This window comes from Macrotis lagotis, chromosome 1, assembly GCF_037893015.1.
Source record: "Macrotis lagotis isolate mMagLag1 chromosome 1, bilby.v1.9.chrom.fasta, whole genome shotgun sequence".
NCBI lineage: Eukaryota > Metazoa > Chordata > Mammalia > Peramelemorphia > Peramelidae > Macrotis > Macrotis lagotis.
This window is the reverse complement of record NC_133658.1, coordinates 16,523,326-16,542,741: the sequence shown is the minus strand read 5'-3', so window position 1 is coordinate 16,542,741 and position 19,416 is coordinate 16,523,326. Positions and strand designations below refer to the sequence as shown.

General features: G+C 39.4%; 1 protein-coding gene and 1 long non-coding RNA gene across 4 annotated transcripts in view; one reads left to right on the top strand and one right to left on the bottom strand.

The window, feature by feature from the left end:
- Positions 1-2,527, top strand: part of LOC141494003 (uncharacterized) — a 34,449-nt gene extending 31,922 nt beyond the window's left edge. The window contains exon 3 of the long non-coding RNA XR_012470375.1: positions 2,144-2,527. This is a non-coding gene — a long non-coding RNA (uncharacterized LOC141494003). The remainder of the gene's footprint in view (positions 1-2,143) is intronic.
- Positions 1-19,416, bottom strand: part of ADRA1A (adrenoceptor alpha 1A) — a 136,066-nt gene that overhangs the window by 97,936 nt on the left and 18,714 nt on the right. The gene's annotated exons all lie outside the window — the stretch shown is intronic.

Below are 19,416 nucleotides of genomic sequence, written 5' to 3'. Positions count from 1 at the left end.
CCTTGATTATTCTCCATTACTATTACAATGAAATCAATTTCCCTAATAGAATATTTACAATGACTAATATAATTATTAGTTTTATTTCTGATCTTAAGTCTAGATCTGCCTCTTGACAACTATCCCCATTACTTCTAATCCTATCCTTGAGGGCCATATATTTTCCATTTTGGGGGTATCTCAAGCACTTAATATGGCACCAAGCACATAGCTGGAGCCTGGTGCAGCCAGTCTGCATCAATGGATCTGCATGCTTTTCTTACCTAATTTTACTTCCCAAAAGTGATAAATTGAGGAATGAGTGTTTTTCGAGGTCATAGGCCCTAAATACCCCCTTTATCATCTGTCCCAGAACTGAAGAATTACGGAGTTGGAAGGTCCATCAGAGACTACTTAGTCCAAGTCATATCACGGAAAAATGTCTACATCCCTAATAATATCTTCCTTGCCATTCTTTGAACAAGACATGCCCCAACTCCATGTGTTTTCCTTGTTTCTCATTCATAGGATGCTCTCCCTTTTCCATCTCTGCCTCTTGCTTTTTCTAACCCTCTTTAAAGTTGCAGCAGTCTTCCTTTGTATTGGAAGCTTTCCCTGGTCCCCCTTAATCTTACTACATCCCTCAGTGGATATTCCAAATTTATTCTACCAAATTATATCTTACTTAACCACCATGTTATCGCTCTCATTAGATTATGAGCTTCTAAATGGACAAGTTTTTGCCTTTCTTTGACACAGAGCCAGATGTACAATAAGTTCCTTTCTCTTTCCTTCCTTCCTTCCTTCCTTCCTTCCTTCCTTCCTTCCTTCCTTCCAAAGGCCTTTGCCCAAGGTCATACAGCTAGTAAAAGTCAAGTGTCTGAGGCTGAATTTGAACTCAGGACTCCCTGACTCCAGAGCTATGCTCTATCCACTGTGCCACCAAGCTGTCGTCATATAATAAGCTCTTAATAAATTCTTCACAGATTGACATGACATCTGTCTCCAAGGAGAAAAAATCCATTACTTCTTGAAGTAGCTCATTGTATGTTTGGATGGCCCTAATTATTAATCAGGCAGCTAGGCGGCATTATTGTATATAAAGCACTTGGAAGACTCATCTTCCTAAGTTCAAATAAAGCCTCAAGCACTTACTTAGGTGTATGACCCTGGGCAAGTCATTTCATTTTGTTCATACCAATTTCCTCATTTATAAAATGAGCTGGAGGAGGAAATGACAGCACTCCAGTCTCTTTGCCAAGAAAACCCCAAATGAGGTCACAAATAATCAGTCACATCTAAAATGACTCAATGACAACAATTATTAGTCAGTTTTTTCCTTAACTTAGGTCTCGATCTGCCTCTTGAGAACTTCTCCCATTGCTTCTAGTTCTATCCTCTGGGCTTCAAAAGAACCTATTTCTTTTCACATGACGGCCATTTAAATATTTGACTGTAGCAATTATGTCTTCCTCATCAAATAATGGCTGTGACATGATATGAAACTTATAAAAGGAATTATCTGTTCTTCTGACCATCTGGGAAACTCAACCATGAAATAAATGACATGGTAAAGTAATACCAACTTCTTAGTCATGTGTCTTTCTCCTTCCCAAATTAATATCACAAAAAATGAGACATGTGGCATCAAGGAATCAGGTGGGAAAAGAATTGGGATGTAAGTCAGGAGAGAAGGATCCAGTTTTGACTCTTCCCCTATTTTCAATATGTCTATTGTAAGTCACTTCATATTTCTAGACTTACATTCTTCGATATAAAGTCAGTGGCTTGTACATTACAACTTTTAAGAATCCCTTCAGAAGATCTGTGGTTCTATTCTAGAATTTGGGTAGACTATTCTTCTCCCAGGAAAAATGGACTGATATGGACCAAAATGGGCGTGGAGGTTTCCATGTGGAGTTCTAACAATTTCAAGGGAAAGAAGGAGTGGTACCCTCTAAGTTCATTTCAGGAGGGGAAAAAGCTATTGCTTGGTTTAGAAAGTAACCCCCTTCTCCAAACATACCTAAGTCCTAAAGGATCTAGGGAGGGAGCTAGAGGAGGTTGGGAGGCAAAAACAAAGACCTCAAGACAGAAATGTCAGACAAATAGCTGGTTTTTCTCTTGGAATGCAAGACTTTGACATCTACACTTTTTCTTCCAGGAAGTTCCAGGAGCAAAAAGATGTCCCTTGGCTCTTGGTTGGAAGGAGGAGAGGAAGAAAAACGAGAAATGGACAGGTGCTTGGAGGGTTCATAAGGAAGGGCAGGCTATGCTCAGTTATTTTCATCAATTATAGACTCTAAGCAAATGGACAGAACCTAATTTAACTGGTTGGGGTTTATAAAAAAATCCGGTTATTAAGGAAAATTCAGCTTCTTCCCTTCCCCCATTCCAGCTGAAAGTATCTCTTCTCTGCCCAAATGTCCTTGGAGAGTCTTGTTTATCTTTGCTCCCATCATTAGGATCTGTCTCCTCCTTCTTTTATGTGTATGCCATAGACTGATTACCATTCTATATCACCAATAATAAAACTCCTTGAATCATGGACTATGTACTTATCATATTTTTTTTCTATCCCTTACACTCAGAATAGGGTCCTATTCATGGACTTAATAAGTGTGTGTGTGTGTGTGTGTGTGTGTGTGTGTGTGTGTGTGTGTGTGTGTGTGTGTGTGCACGAGAGAGAGAGAGACAGAGAGAGACAGAGACAGAGACAGAGAGAGAGAGAGAGGGAAGACAGGGAGAGAAAAGAAGAGAATAAAAACACACAGAGACAGAGACAGAAACAGAATCAGAAACAGAGAGAGAGAGAGAGAGAGACAGAGAGACAGAGAGAGACAGAGAGACAGAGAGAGAGGCAGCTAGGTGATGCAGTGGAAAGAGCATTGGTGCTGGAGTCAAGAGTCAAATCTGGCCTCAGACACTTAATAATGACCTAGCTGTGTGGCCTTGGGCAAGCCACTTAACCCCATTTACCTTGTAAAAACCTTAAAAAAAGGAAAAAGAAAGAGAGACAGAGACAGACAGACAAAGCTATAGAGAAATAGATTATATGTATATGTATATGTATATGTATATGTATATGTATATGTATATGAGAGAGAGGAGAGAGAGATAGAGAGAGAGAGAGAGAGAGAGAGAGAGAGAGAGAGAGAGAGAGAGAGAGAATGAAAATCAGAGTGTGTGTGAGAGAGGGAGAGAAGGAGGAGAGATAAAAAACATATACACAGACAGAGAGTCAGAGATAACGGCACACACACACACACACACACACACACATGAGTTAGAGACAAACAGAGAAAGAGAAATTGTATGTTGAGTGAATGAAAAAATTAGTGGGTCATTGTTAGGAAATGGTAGAACAAGGAGTAATGGGTAGAAGATGAGAAGACAGATATTCAGGGTGTGTGTGTGTGTGTGTGTGTGTGTGTGTGTGTGTGTGTGTGTAACAACTTTCTATAGTGGGCATTTCCAAGGAAAAGCTGGGTGACTACTTATTGGGAATATTTTAAAGGAAGTTACAGGTTGGATCAGATGACCTCAAAGGTTACTTTCAATTCAGAAATTCTACATGTCTCTGTATGTGTGGATTTTCAGAGCAAACCAAGAAATAAACCAGCTCCCAGTTCCCCACATATAGATGCTTTTCAAAGCATCTGAACCCCAGACTTGAGGTGGAGGGACAGGACAAGGATGGGATTGGCAGGTAATTCTTTCATTTTTAACCCCTCTTTCCCTTTAATTCATTTTTGACTTTGATGAGGAATGAAGGGAACAATTATGGAGAAGACAAGGAATGAAAATTCTAGAAAATTTACTGGTCTAGAGGCTAGTAAACAGAGGAGAGAGCAGGAAAAAACAGGAAAGGGAGCAGGAGAGGCTTATGTAAATTTCCTGTACCATTAAAATCCCCATTTTTTAATGAAGTTGCCCTGTCATTGAGGGTTCTCTGGGTAGGTAATAAACCCTTCAGATCTTGCCTCTGAATTTAAGCATGAAAGACATGGAGAATCAGATCCAGCTAAGCTGGGGTTCTATTCTGTGCTGGCACCTGGAGATGTAGAAACCTCAGATCCTGCATCAATACCCAGACCAGTATTTGAAGTGTCTACTTTCCTTGAAGGGCATCCAACCAGAGCCACTGGTCATATTAAGCAGAGCCGCCGCAGTTGGTACTATTTAGCGATGGTGGCGGGGGCTAAGAGACAAGACCTAGAGTCTGGGCTCCCGTACCAGCTCAAACACTTCCTAGTATGTGACCTGGTTCAAGTCATTTATTCTCCTTTAGCTACATCCCTTTTGTGACTGTTTTATCATCTGTTAAATAGAAATGATAATAATAGCTACCTCTCAGGATGATCACAGAGATCCAATATGGTAATACAGAGAAGAATGTTTTATAAAAAGGATAATATATTCTAATGATATTAGCCATTATTATAATTCTGGGGACTGCCATATATGGCTTGTTGAAGTGTAAATCATTTTACATATATTAGCTTATTTGAGCCTTACTGCATCTCAAGAATACTTTGCTATTATTCCTTACTTTTAACAATTAAAGAATCTGAGGCTGATGGGATGAATGGCTTGCATAGGGTCACAATGCTAACTGAGTGATAGTAGGAGAAGAACCCCAGTTTTCCTCTCTGCTTGGATATAGAAAAAGTTTCTAAATAACATCAAATGTATATCTCTGTCAATAGAATAATGGAAATGGGAAATTAATGCCTTACATACATCCAGGCAATTGATGATGAAGATGATGATGATGATGATGATGATAATAATATATGCTTAATAAATATTTATTGCTTGCTTGCTTTTCACTTTATCTCCAACTTTCTGTAGACTCCATTTTTTTGACTTCAGATTATTTTCTACACGACCTTCAGATAGAATGACTCCTAAGGAACAGGACATATCTAGGGAAGCAGGGACTTATTGGGACAAGCTTGGGCTGAAAGCAGAATTCTCCCAGTAACAATGAGGCCTGGGTTGGCATAGCCCAGGTCACCTCTGTGACCAGCAAAAGCAAAAGAGAATAAGAAGTATATGAAAATAATATGGTGGGCAAGGCTAGTGTAATGATGCTAGGGAGCTAAGGTACAAGGCAACAAGGAGGCAGAGATGCTTTGATGTTCTTAGGGAAGTGCAAGATTTACTTCCACATTTCTGAGTGAATTGAATCTACATTTAATGAAGTGGAATTCAATTCATTCCAGTCTAATCCTTTAAACCCCTATCAAGCACACTATTAAGATAGAACATTGGCCCTGGAGTCAGGAGGACCTGAGTTCAAATCGGACCTCAGACACTTAATGATTACCTAGCCATGTGGCCTTGGGCGAGTCACTTAACCCCATTGCCTTGCAAAAAAACCAAACAACCAAAAAAAAAAAAAAAAGAAAAATAAATGCACTAGATATTGGGGATTAAAATTAAAAAAAGATCCTGTGCCCTCAAAGAGTTTACATTCTCCTGGTAGATACAATATACAAACCTATAAGTTAAAATAGAAGAGAACCACCAGCCTTGCCATATACCCTGATTCTGAGCTCTCCCACAGGTGTTGTCTCCTCTGATTAGAATGCAAGCTCCTTGAAGGAATGAACTATTTTGCTTTTGTATTAGAACTAAGAACTGTGTTTGGCAAGACTTAAGGGGCAGCGAGGTGGCACAGTAGATAGAGCACCAACCCTGGAGTCAGGAGGACCTGAGTTCAAATCCGGCTCAGACAATAATTACCTGACTGTGTGACCTTGGGCAATTTACTTAACCCCACTGCCTAGCAAAAATAAACAAATAAACAAAAAAGGGCAAGCCCCTAAATCCTTCCTACATTAATAAGTGTACACACAATAATTTGAATAAAGAGCCCATTTCATTTCTTCTCAGCTGCAAATTGACACATTTTCTTACTTCCAATTCCTAGTCTAGCTGTAAGAACATCACCAGAATTAGCTTAAGTAGATGCAATTGGAACCCTAATCTGCTTTCCTTCCTGGATGTATAACCTTGGGCAAGTAATTTAACATCTCTGCTTTTATTTCATCATTTGTCAAATTGGGTGAATAATACTGGCATGGTCTACATCAGAGAGTTGTGTGGAATTAGCTTTTGAAAAATGGAAAGGACCCCACAGATACGAGTGAGACTCATTCCATTTCCTCCCCATGCACAAACTCTCACATAGCTTGAATGTGTTTGTTCCTTATCTTTATTTGTATAGATTGTATCACCAAGGGGTCCTGAAGTAGGTAGTCTTCCCTTCTCACTGCACCCAATGGCTCTGGATGGTTTGGTTTGGTTTTATGCTCCAGCCCAAGCCACTCGTGCTCCCTTTGGGTGACACACATACACATGCATGCCCTTCATCCATACCTATGTCAACTCTCATGCCAGAAGACATTGGAGAAATACTCAATAGGACTAATATTACTGCTAATTAATACAATTCTCTGATTATTTGCACTAACAGCTCTTTGTGGCCAATCCATGGAGGAGATCCTTCATGAATTACAATTTGAAGTGCAAATCCTTATAAAGTGACATTCTCCAGATTTTCCCATTTGTTGAAGATACTGGTTCTACTGCATTCAAAAGCTTATTGACACAGGATCTCCTCCAGGAGACAACTTAGGAGACTCACCTAGTCATTCCTATGGAAAAGACTAAATGAATGGAGATTGACTAGTGTTCAATTCATCACATGCTAATAGATGGGAAGCCTGTTATTTTCATCTTTCTATGTATATACACACCTACATATTTCTAGCTGTCTGTCTGTCTAGCTATATCCCTAACTCTAATTCTATTTTTTCATAGATGTTGCAGATGGACAATTAACTGGGTCCAGAGTTGTTTATAAAAATTATCATTAATAATAATAATAATAATAAATGGTTAAATTTATATTACTCTCAAAATGTAAAGAGCTCTATTTAGATATGCATACATATTCACATGTAAATAGCAACATATGTGTGCATACATCCACATATGTGAACCTATATATCTGTGCGTATAAAATCTCATCTGATTCACCAATCCTATGAGGTTTCATGCTTTTATCTTATAACGATCCCTATGTTACAGAAGAAAAAATTGATGTTGAGAGGTTAAGTGCCTCCCAGGGTCACACAGCTAACAATCCTATGAATAAGGATTCAAACATTCACTCCAAGTCCAGCACTCTAACCACCATATCACCAGTTCCATAGGAGTAGGCAATGAGACTCTTGGAAAAGTGCACAAAGCTTTCTGTGAAATTCCATGAAGCAAAAGTCATTTATTAAAACCATAATAATCTCAAAATGAGAACCAGTTTGGCATAGGAGTTGGTGAGCCAGACTTAATGCTCCACCCAAACCTAGGTTTACAACTGGAATCTAGCATATACTATCTATCTGACCATTAACAAGGTACTCATCTCAGTCCCTAAAGCAATTCCTTAAGATTGCAAGTAATAGAAGAGGAAGACCTGAGTTCAAATCCTACCTCTGAAACTTACTAGCTGTCTCAACCTGGACAAGAGTTAACTTTTCTTAGCTATAAGTTCCTCCTTTTTAAAAAATGAGGAATTTAAAATTGATCCAGATTTCTGAAAAGCAATTTGGGATTATGCCTCCGACATTATTGAAGGAGCCACCCTTTGACTTAGCAAAACTATTAAGAGGTCTATACCCCAAATAGGTCAAAGAGTACAAAGATTCATGGATATAAATATATTTAAAGCAGTGATTTTTCTGATGACAACTGAAAACTAAGTGCGTGCCCATTCCCAGAGAATAGCGAAACAAATTATGGCATATGAATTTAATGGAGTATTATTTTACCATAAAAATGATGAAGAGAATCGTTTCAGAGAAATCTGGAAAGATTTGTATGAACTGACTCAGAGTGAAAGGATCAAAATCAAGAGATGAATTCATGCAATGATAACATTGTAAAGACAAATGGGGAGTGTGGACTTAATATCCTCCAATATCTCTTCCAACACTAAATCTTTTTATACATCAGTGGAGTGAATTTCTACACTGGAAGTTTTTCAGTAAAATCACAGGCTTGTAATTCTCCTCCCCCCACCCTTGCCTAGTCTCTCAAAATTAATGTGGTTGTAAATCATGGAACACATGATCACAGAAAAACCACATTGTGGGAAACCCAAATGACAATGAATGTCATATGGATATAACTCATCTGTAGTATATTGCCCCAAATGAAATCCATGTAAAAAAGGGAATGCAAGTGGTCCTGAGTTCTCAGGGGCTATACTAGTTTAATTGAAACTCTGATAGGTCTGTCTTACTTGGCAAATCTCCCAGAAAAGTCTAGTGATCTGTGTCTATCACCTGAGGGCCAGGACAGCTTTGCCAATAGATACTCATCACCAGAATTTCTGTTGGCCAAAATGGCTTTTTGTTGTTTGATTTTTGGCTAAAGAAACTCATCAAACCAGCTTCTGAGGTGAAGAGGGGTTGGTGTATGCATTTCTGGGACCCAAAGGAGACATTGATTTGAATATGGAAGAAGACAGGCTCTGGAGAGTCATGGTCTGTAGGATCCAGATGGCCATTTAAGTCAATGCCCTATTTTTACAGATGAAGAAACTGAGATTCAAAGAGCAGAAAGGATTTATAAAGGTTAACTTGATATGTCAACAGCTGAGGTTTATAGGTTTATCCTTATAGTGAAGGTCCAATTCAAGTGATTTGGGCTTGAGTATTGACTCTGGCATTTATTTTATTATGATTATTTTAAAAGATCAAAGTAAAGGTATTTATTATAATGGCCATGCTGTTCCTTGATGCTGACACTCCATGTCCCAGGGTCTGGTGTTTTCACTGACTGTTCGCCTTTGCCAGGATTCCCTTCTGCCTCCTCATCTCTTGTTCCCAGTTCCCTGTCTACCTTTGAGTCCCAGTTAAAAAGTCCTACCTCCTCAATTCTCCTTCATCTTAATGCATTCCTTCTGAGTATTTCCCCTCTCTTTTGATTTCTCATATTTTTATACAAATTCTGGACATATTGAATATAGTTCTTTGAATATTGTTCTCTTTCACTAGAGCTAGGTGGCAAAGTGGAGTCAGGAGGACCTGAGTTCAAATCCAACCTCAGACACTTGACATTAGCTATGTGGCCTTGGCAAATCACTTAACCCTGATCACTTCGCATCCATGAACATATCCAGTCATCCTGCTTCATATCTGGCCTGAAGGAGAAAGTGAGGCAGGAGATTTCACATAGTTCCCACCTCACTCAAATCCACTTCACTTGCTTGTCGTGGCATCACCTCCCTGATGTCATGGTTGTCTTCAAGAACAAAGGACAAATGACAATAAGGGCTTCTACTGGACTGTGAGCTCCTTGAAGGAAATAACTGGTTTATTTATTTGTTTGGGGCCTTTTTTCTCAGAGTTTCCTCAGCATTTACCACATAGTAGGCACTTAATCAATACTTGTTGACTGACTATATGACCTTTGGGAATTTTCTCATGTGCAAAATGGGGACCGCCAAGGTCCAGCTTTGTATCTATGTTCCCAGGATGCTAGATACCTTCCATGTGCCTGTTGCTTTGCTGGACACTGAGGATCTCTTCCCTAAGAGAACTTATATTCTACAGTGATGAAAAACAGCATATATAATAATAAGTAAAACAAAACATAGATGAAATGAGTAGACAAGTATTTCAAGGTATTGAAGGCCACTGTAGATTCAGGGAATGAGGGAGCTTCTCTACCAGTACTTAGGGGGACCTTGCCTTGAGAAATCAATCACCTAGCTGCTCCAGTATGGTGGCTGCCTGTCTCCTCCTGTTGCTGTGAACCTCTTGGATTTGGCTTCCTCAGCATGTGCCCGCTGGCTTCTCCTACTTTGCTGAAATTATTATGGGGTAGGGGGAGGAAGGTGCATAGGATAAGGGATTGAGTGCCTTGATTTGGCCAGGGCTTCACCAACTGGGGAAATTGCTGCCCTTTTACCAGTGCCATTTAGCTCCTCTTTAAATGAGAAGGTTGGACCTCACACCCTATACCAAGATAAGAGCAAAATGGACACAGGATTTAGACATAAAAAACAATTATTATAAGCAAACTGGGAGATCAAGGAGTGATTTACCTGTCAGATCTATGGAAAGGGAAGCAGTTTATGTACAAGGAAGAGATGGAGAACGACACTAAAAACAAACTAGATAATTTTGATTACATTAAATTAAAAAGCTTTTGCACAAACAAAACCCACTGTAACCAAGATCAAAAGAAATGTAGTAAATTGGGAAAACAATTTTTACAACTAGTATTTCTCGCAAAGGACTCATTTCTAAAATATACAGAGAACTGAGTCAAATTTTTAAAAAGACAAAGTATTCCACAATTGACAAGTGGTCAAAGGATATGCAAAGGCAATTTATAGGAATCCATAGTCATATGAAAAATCACTCTAAATCACTACTTAGAGAAATGCAAATTAAAGCATCCCTGAGGTACCCACCTCACACTTCTCAGATTGGGCAATATGACCAGAAAGGACAATGATCAATGTTGGAAGGGATGTGGGAAATATGGGACACTAATACATTGTTGGTGGAGCTGTGAACTCATCCAACCTTTCTGGAGAGCTATTGGGAATTACACCCAAAGGGCAACAAAAATATGCATACCCTTTGATCCAGCAATACTACTACTACTGGGTCTATATTCTGAAGAGTTGATGAAAAAATGTAAAAATATCACTTATACAATAGTATTCATAGCAGCCCTGTTTGTGGTAGCAAAGAATTAGAATTTAAGTGAAGGTCCTTCAATTGGGGAATGGCTTAACAAACTGTGGTCTATGTATGTCATGGAACACTAGTGTTCTATTAGAAACCAGGAGGGATGGGAATTCAAGGAAGCCTGGAGGCATTTGCATGAACTGATGCTGAGTGAGATGAGCAGAACCAGAAGAACACTGTACACCCTAACAGCAACATGGGGGCGATGATCAACCTTGATGGACTCGCTCATTCCAAGAGTGCAACAATCAGGCATAATTTGGGGGTTTCTGTGACTGAGAATGCTATCTGTATACAGAGAAAGAACTGTGGAGTTTGAACAAAGATCAAAGACTATTACCTTGAAAAAATAAATGAAAGGTTTGGGTCCCATGATTTCAGAGGTATCATCTAGTGCTAACCTTTGCTTTTGGTTACAAACATATTGATAAAGATATGGGAAGAGAATAAATATTTATTAAGATCCGACTTTTTTTCTAGGTCTCAAAAACATTATCTAGTTGGGAGGCTTTTATTATTGTTTTTATTACTATTATCATCCCTATTTCACTGCTAAGAAAACTGAGGCAGATGGAGGTTAAGGGATTTGCTCAGGGGTTGCACAGCTAGGGAGTATCTTAGACTGGATTAGAACTAGGTCTTCTTGACTACAGGTCTGGAACTGTATCCACTGCACTGCCGCCCCCCCCCCCCCAGCACCTAATAAAAAAGCATATAAACTTGAACATAAGACAATGAGTCATAAAGACCCTAACTCTGACTCTGCCTTTATTGGGCAAATCATAGGCTTAGGAGTATTATCTGAGCTGAAAGGGAAGACCTTGTCCAGTCTGCTTCTTATAGATGGGAAAGAGCATAGGGGTCTTAGGAGTCATTTTCCAAATGAGGAAGATGAGTTCTAAGGAGGACACAGGACCGCAGGAACAGAAATTTAGAGATAGAGGCCATATAGTTCAACTCTCTCATTTTATAGCTGGAGAAACTGAGGCTTAGAAAGGTGAAATTATCTGTTCAAGTTCATAGGATTGTAGATGAGGTGCTATAAAAGACATTAGAAACTAGCTAGATTGACCTCTTCATTTCACAGTTGAAGAAACTTAGGTTTCCTCAAATAATAGGATTATAGAATCATATATTAAGAGTTGGAAGGGGGGCAGCTAGGTGGTGCAGTGAATAGAGCACCGGCCCTGGAGTCAGGAGGACCTGAGTTCAAATCTGACCTCAGACACTTGATAATTACCTAGCTGTGTGGCCTTGGGCAATCACTTAACCCCATTGCCTTGCAAAAAAACCCTAAAAAAAAAGAAACAAGGTACAGAAGGTTAAATGACTAGTTCAAATACCCCAGCATTTGAACTTTAATCTTCCAACTCCAAAGTCAGTGCCCTTTGCATTGTATGTCATTGCTTTTCTCCATTTCCTCATCAGTCAAATAAAGATAATGACACATGTCGTATTCAGCTTATCATAAAACATATAGAAACCTCAGAGCAGGATGGAAAAGTCCCAGTTATTATTCTAAATGATGGTCTATGTATCTTCTTGGCTTTCATGGTATTTGGGACCACAGCCCACTCCCTCTGGGAACCCTTCCAAGAACAGAGAAATTGAAACTAGAATTATAAGTGAAATGGTAGAGATGATATGATTGGAGGGTGGGAGTAGGTGCATGCTCTCATCAGTTCTCATAACAAATCTAGAAAAGGAAGGGATGGACAAGGAGGTAGAATATGGGAAGGAGAAACCATTCCTTAATCTCCCAAAGGATAAGTTAAATGTTCTTAAAGGATGAGGGATTTTCCCAAGGTCAGGGGAAGGTCTGGGGATAGACCTTAGGCCCACTGACTTTCCTGTCTCCCCAAGTATTTTTCTATACTTCCCTCATGCCCTCTCCCCATCAACTATATTATAAGATCACTTTAGCACATTCCCCCTGTGATTTCCAACCTCACATCTCAACTCTTTTTCACACATATTGAATTGCAGGTCCAGTATACATAGTAAACTCAGCATTGCCACAATTAAGCTCACTATCTTTCCCCCTAAACTCTCCCCCTTCCCAACTTATTATAAATAAAAATCTCATCCTCTTAGTCCCTAAATCTCATCAACTAATTGCCATTCTTGACTTCTCACTATCTCTCACCCTATTATTCAATCCGTTGTCAAGGCTTTTTGATTTTACCTCTGAAACGTTTCTCCAATATTCCTCCTTCCGTAATATTGCTACCACCCTGTCACAGGTCCTCATCACACTTTCATGATTGCCATGGCTGCTGGGCAGGTGGGCTGGCTGCTTGGTGCCTCTCTTTACTCTAATTCATCTACTCAACCACCAAAGGGATTTTCCTAAAGCACATTACCTTCTCCACTTCATCCATTTCAGTGGCGCCCTGTCACCTCCAAACCTTTATTGGGCATTCACAACCCTTCATAGCCTACCTAGCCTTCCCTTCATTCCTCTCTTATACTTTATTCCTCAAAACATAGTCTTTGATCCATTGGCACTGCCCTCCTGCTTATTTCATGAACAAGACCCTTCATATCTCTTGGCTCCAGGTCCCCTTGCCTGGAATCCTCTCTCTCCTCATCTCTCCCTTGTGGTTTTAATGACTTCTTTTAAACCCCAACCATAGCCGTATCTTCTACAGGAAGACCTTGCTCACTCTTCATTCTAGGGCTTTCCTTCTCAGACTCACTTCCTTTCCATCTTGTTTATGGCTTATTTGTATATGTTTGCTTGCTTGCCATCTCCTCCATTATATTGTGAGCTCCCTCAGGGCAGGAACTAGTTTTTGGGTCTCTTTTTGTACCTTGGATACTTAACATAGTTGCTCCCACATAATAGGACCTTAGTAAATGTTAACAGATTGACTTTGGAAAAGTCTTCCCATTTGGAAGCCTAGGGAGATTCTTAGAGCTGCAACATGAAGCTATTGGAATGAGGACTTGGCTTGGACTATTGAGTTTTCAGCATGGCGCTTGGGGTTGGCAATCATCCAACAGTATTTCAATGCCTTAAACACTAGGATATTAAGAACATATGAGAGTTGGATGGTTTTGGAAGGCATGTAAGATGGGTTCTAGACCCTTAGTCAACACAGTAGCAAAACCTCAAGCCTTGAAGACGATAGGGGAGGCTAATTTATAGGAAGCTTCTTTCCCAAGACATGCCTTTGACCCTAGCATGTGAGCTCTGAAACATGGCTGGGTTCATGATGAACTGGAGTCTGAAGCTTCACCATGATCCAAAGCAGCTGGGCTGGAAGCTGAACACAGCTGTAGAGACACACTGGGTCATTCGTGTGGAAATGAAAAAAATGCCACTAAATTATGACCCTGGCCATGGACTGTACCAGCTCTCTTCCAGGGATGTTTCTTTTTTTATCTTGGACATTTTGGGCCCTGTGGAACTTGGCAGGAGGAAAGTCTTAAACCAGATTGAAATTATTACCTTCACTGCTAAATAGCATTTTTTTAAGGAAGGGAAAGGGATTGATTTATTCAAACCATATTTGCTGAAAATTGAGAGCTGAAAAATTGTTTAAAGGTCAAGTCTTGTCTTTGATATTTAAAAGAAAAAAAAAACTGTTGAGCATCTAGTCCAACCTCGACATTTGATCCACACCCGCCATTGGGTCATCTTTTTTCCATCATAGTGATGATGAGATTCTCTTTGGGCAAAATAGAACCGCTGGCATGGAGAAAGGGGGGACCCTCCTTATGTGGGCAAAGGTTCCTTCAGAGCTCCTCTGTTGCCAGTAATGGACATGCCAGTACTGGACTGTAGGCTAGTGAATTTTGAACACTAGATTAGCATAAAATGGCAAAATGTGGGGAGGTTCAAGAAAATAAGGGTAGAGGCTGTATTACTATAAATTCTCATGAGTGAAAGTAAGGTATTAGCTCCCTTTCTTATCAAATCATAGGACTGCAGATTGTGCTGGAGGCAGATCGAATTGACTCAGGAGAGCCCAGTGTTCAATTTTTAGCATGGGAATTTACACCTCAGAAATCAGCAATGGGAAAAATGTGGGCTTGATTGATTGTTTTGTTGATTGTCTCAACTTAAGGAAGTAATGGAGCAAATATTAACCCTGCAGATTAAACTTTTGTATATTTGCCTTTTAGGGAGCTGGTTGTTAAACAATTACCAGCACACTTTAATCACTAAATGGGTATTGCATCAGTCAAACTGAGATCTGGAAAAGACCTTAGCTTGAAAAGGACACTGAATCTAGCCAGGGCCATCTCCAGTCATCCTGACTCAGCTCTGGTCCCTGAACTCAGATGTCTCTGAAGGAGAAAGTGAGGCTGGTGAACCAGCACAGACCCCTCACTCAAATCCAATTCACTTGCAGGTTATGGCATCCTCTCCTTCAGGTCATGATCCTCTTTGATGATGATAATGAGAACAACTTTCAGATCTAGAATGTTCTCCTGTTCTTATCTCTGCCTCTAGGAAGCTCCAGTCTCCTCAGGACTCACCTCCACTACCACCTTCTATGGGAGGCATTTTCTGAAATCATCATTATTAGTGTTGTGCCCCACCCACCCACTTTACTGTAGCCTGTGTATTTCACAACAATTTATTTATTTTCTGTTTGTTTTTGGCAAGGTTTGGGATTAAGTGACTTGCCAAAGGTCACACAGCTCACATAGCTCAGTAGTTATTAATTGTATGAGCATGGATTTGAACTCAGGTCTTCCTGACTCCAGGGCAGATGCTCTATCCACTGTGCCACCTGGTTGCTCCTATTTCATATTATTAAACCATGTTGTTTACTCCCAGGATACCCCTTGAGGGTAGCAAGAATATTTTTGTTTTGTCTTTCTATCCCCAGCATCTAGTATAGTTTTGTTGTTAATTCCTGTCCAATTTTTCATGACCTCATTTGGGGTTTTCTTTCTAGAGAGACTGGAGTAATTTGTCATTTCCTTCTCCAGATCATTTTACAGATGAGGAAGTTGAGCCAAACAGGGCTTAGTGACTTGTTCAGGGCCACAAGGCTAATATCTAACAGGTTGTTTGAACACAGGTCTTCCCAACCTTATGCCTAGTGCTCTATCCACCAGGTCACCTGTTATCAATGTGGCAGGTGCTCAATAAATGTATGTTGAGGGGTAGCTAGGTGGGGCAGTGGACAGGGAACCAGCCCTGGAGCTAGGAGGACCTGAATTCAAATTGGTTAGCTGTGTGATCTTGGGCAAGTCACTTAATCCCATTGTCTTGCAAAATCCAAAAAAAAAGTGTATTTATTTGAATTCAATTGAATGCAATTCCAGCATTGAGTACAGAATATTTCCATGACTAACTCCTCTTTCTCTAACTCAATTCCTAATCTCAATTTCTCTCTTACCCTCTATAGTCAAAAGATTGACACGTCCTATCTCTCCAACCTTTGGAAGCATCCACACCACCCTTTCTCCTCTGACACCTTCACCACTCCGCTGCACATCCTCATCATCTCACACTTGCACTATTAACAAAGCCTGTTGATGACTCTATCTACCTGAGATTTTCTACCACTCCAATCCATTTTCCACTGGGTCGAATTGTCCTTTCTACAATTCAGTTCTGATGATACCATTCCCCCAACTCAAACCTTCAGTAGCTCCCTATTACATTGAAAACCAAATATAAAACTCTGTTTGGTGTCCAAATCCCTTCATAAGCTCACCCCTTTCCAGATTGCTTGCACCTTACTTCCCACTAGGAATGCTATGTTACAGTGACACTGGCTTCCTGCATGTTGCTGGAATAAGACCTTCCATCTCTAGACATCTTCAATGAGCCTTTCAATTCTAGAGGAAATCTTTCTCAAAATTCCTTAATATAGTTATCTTTTCTCTACAGCCCTAATTTCTCCTGTATAAAAAAGCTTGTTTGTACCATTGTCTATATGTTGTCTAGTCCATTAAATAGTGATCTGACACCAAGGACTGGGCTTTTGGTTATAGTTTTTGTCATTATTTTGTATTTCCAGCCCTTAGTAAATTCCTGGCCCATAGTAGGAGCTTAATGGATGTTTATTGACTGACGTCCAAGATCTTTCCTTTCTTTCCTAAAACTCTTCACTGAGTCACAGGCTGCTCAGTAGGCAAAATTTTTGTACTTGAAGTTAGAAAAGCCCGAGTTCAAATCCAGCCTTAGACATTTATAAGGGTATGATCCTGGGCAAGTCATTGAACTGATTTTTGCTTTAGTTTTGAATTCTATAAAACAGATGTTTGTATAAGGCAGGAATTTTGTGAAGATAAAATGAACTAACAGACATTTAACAATTTGCAAACTCGAAAAAGCTATGTAAAGGCCAGTCATTACTGTCCTAATCAAGGGCTGCTGGAACTCCCATTACCCTTAGGATAAAAACCAACCAAACAAACCCAAACTCTTATTCTCTCCAGGATGAATGCACATTTCTTCCTCTCACAAATTCTCTGCTTCTTCCAAACAGCCTTGGACTTCCCCAAAGATTCTATTCCATTTTTCACCTTCATTTAGTTACACAGGCAAAAATGCACTTCCAATATCTCTTTGATCTTGGGGAATCCCTGTTTTCCATCAAAACTCAACTCCAATATATCCTCACCCCCTTTTTTTAGGTTTTTGCAAGGCAATGGGGTTAAGTGGCTTGCCCAAGGCCACACAGTAGGTAATTATTAAGTGTCTGAGGGCACATTTGAACTCAGGTCCTCCTGACTCCAGGGTCGGAGCTCTATCCACTGCGCCACCTAACTGCCCCTAAATGACCTTTTCTTATCTCCTGCTTTTGGGAGCTTCAGTTCCAAATTGCTACCTATTCTGTACATATCCCTTTTTAAACTAACTATGCATATGTTGTAACCTTCTGGCATAATGTTAATTCTTTGGAGTTCAAGACTGTTTCACTTTGCTCCTTGTATCTCAAAGGCCTGTCTCATAGGTTTCTCTAATCTAAAGCAGCAGACTTTATAAATAATGTTTATTGATTGACTGAATGATGAATAGGTATTGCCTATCTTCAATTCAGTTTAACAGAAATGCATTGTTTTAACATTTCCAGGTACTGTTAACTGTTGGGAATACAAAGAAATAGATAAAATAATTCTTGATCCATAGGAGTTTCCATTCTCTTAGGGGAAAACATTTATTATGTATTATTTTTATTATCTATTTTTCCTATTTTATTTTGATAATTTTAATTTTTGGATCTATTATATTTATTATATATTATTTGACTTGCCTACTCACTTGAATTGCTGCTCGTTTCCCCCTTTCTTTTCATTCCAGGTCTATGAGATATAAATTCAATTTTCTACCTCTCCTCAACTCCTCCTTTCTTGAAGTCCTCAATAACAAGCAGTCTTTTTCTTTTTTTAAAAAGTAGATTTTCATTGATTACATTTGCTAGATTTCCTGCTATATATTTCTCATCCATTCCTATAAACATGATTTTAAAAATAGAGCAAGAGAAAAAAATCAGTGAAATTGCTGTTACATGAAAGGCTCCACTTTGATGGGCTTCCCATTTTCAATGAGGCAGTAAGGGGAGGGATCTCCTTATTTCTCTTCTTTGGTCTCAAACTTGTTCTTTCTAATTTTACCACACTCATTTCATTTTTCAAACTCTTTGTAGCTGCAATCACTTCCATTCAATTGCTGCAGTCACTGAGTATATTGATTTACTACTTCTGCTTCCTTACTTTGTATCAATTCATGCAAGTCTTTCCAGGCTTCTCTGTATTCTTTAGTTTGCTGCTTCTTTCAGCGTGGTAACCCTGCATTAATTTATATATTTATTAATTTATATATCCATTATCCAATCAATGAGCATTGGTGTTGTTTTCCAATTGTTTTCCATCACAAAAATACTGCCATTAATATTTTGGCAACTAGTGGGGTAGTGTATAGAGTTTTAGACCTGAAGTCAAGATTTGGGAAAATCATTTAACCCTATTTGCCTCAATTTTCTCATCTGTAAAATAAGCTAGAGAAGGACTTGGCCAGCCATTCCGTATTTTTTTGCCAGGAAAATCCCAAATGTAGTCACAAAGAGACAAATACGAACAACAAAAATTGCATTTTTTTATATGTATTGGTGGTGATATTGATAGCGTACAGAATCTGGAGTCAGGAAGACTGACTTTCCTGAATTCAAACCTGGCCTCAGACACTTAGTAGTTGGGTATAATTTAAGCCTTTCTTTTTTGCAAGGCAAATGGGGTTAAGTGGCTTGCCCAAGGCCACCCAGATAGGTAATTATCAAATGTCTGAGATCGGATTTGAACCCAGGTACTCCTGACTCCAGGGTCAGTGCTTTATCCACTGCACCACCTAGCTGCCCCCATTTAAACCTTCTTGCCTCAATTTCCTCATCTGTAAAATGATCTGGAGAGGAAATGCCAAACTTCTCCATCATCTTTGTCAAGACAACCCCAAATGGAGTCAAGGAGAGTCTGATACAACTGAAATAATCCAACAGCGACAATAACAGCAAGATTTTTGCAGTTGAATCTATCCAAGTATTTTTTGTGCTTTGGTAGATAGACTTTCAAATATTTATGCATGTTGTACTTATCTTAATGGGATTTCCCTTTCTATTGTTGCCTCTCGGCTTTTGTTATTATGTAGAAATAATATTGGTTTTGTAGGTTAATTTTCAAGCCTTCAACTTTA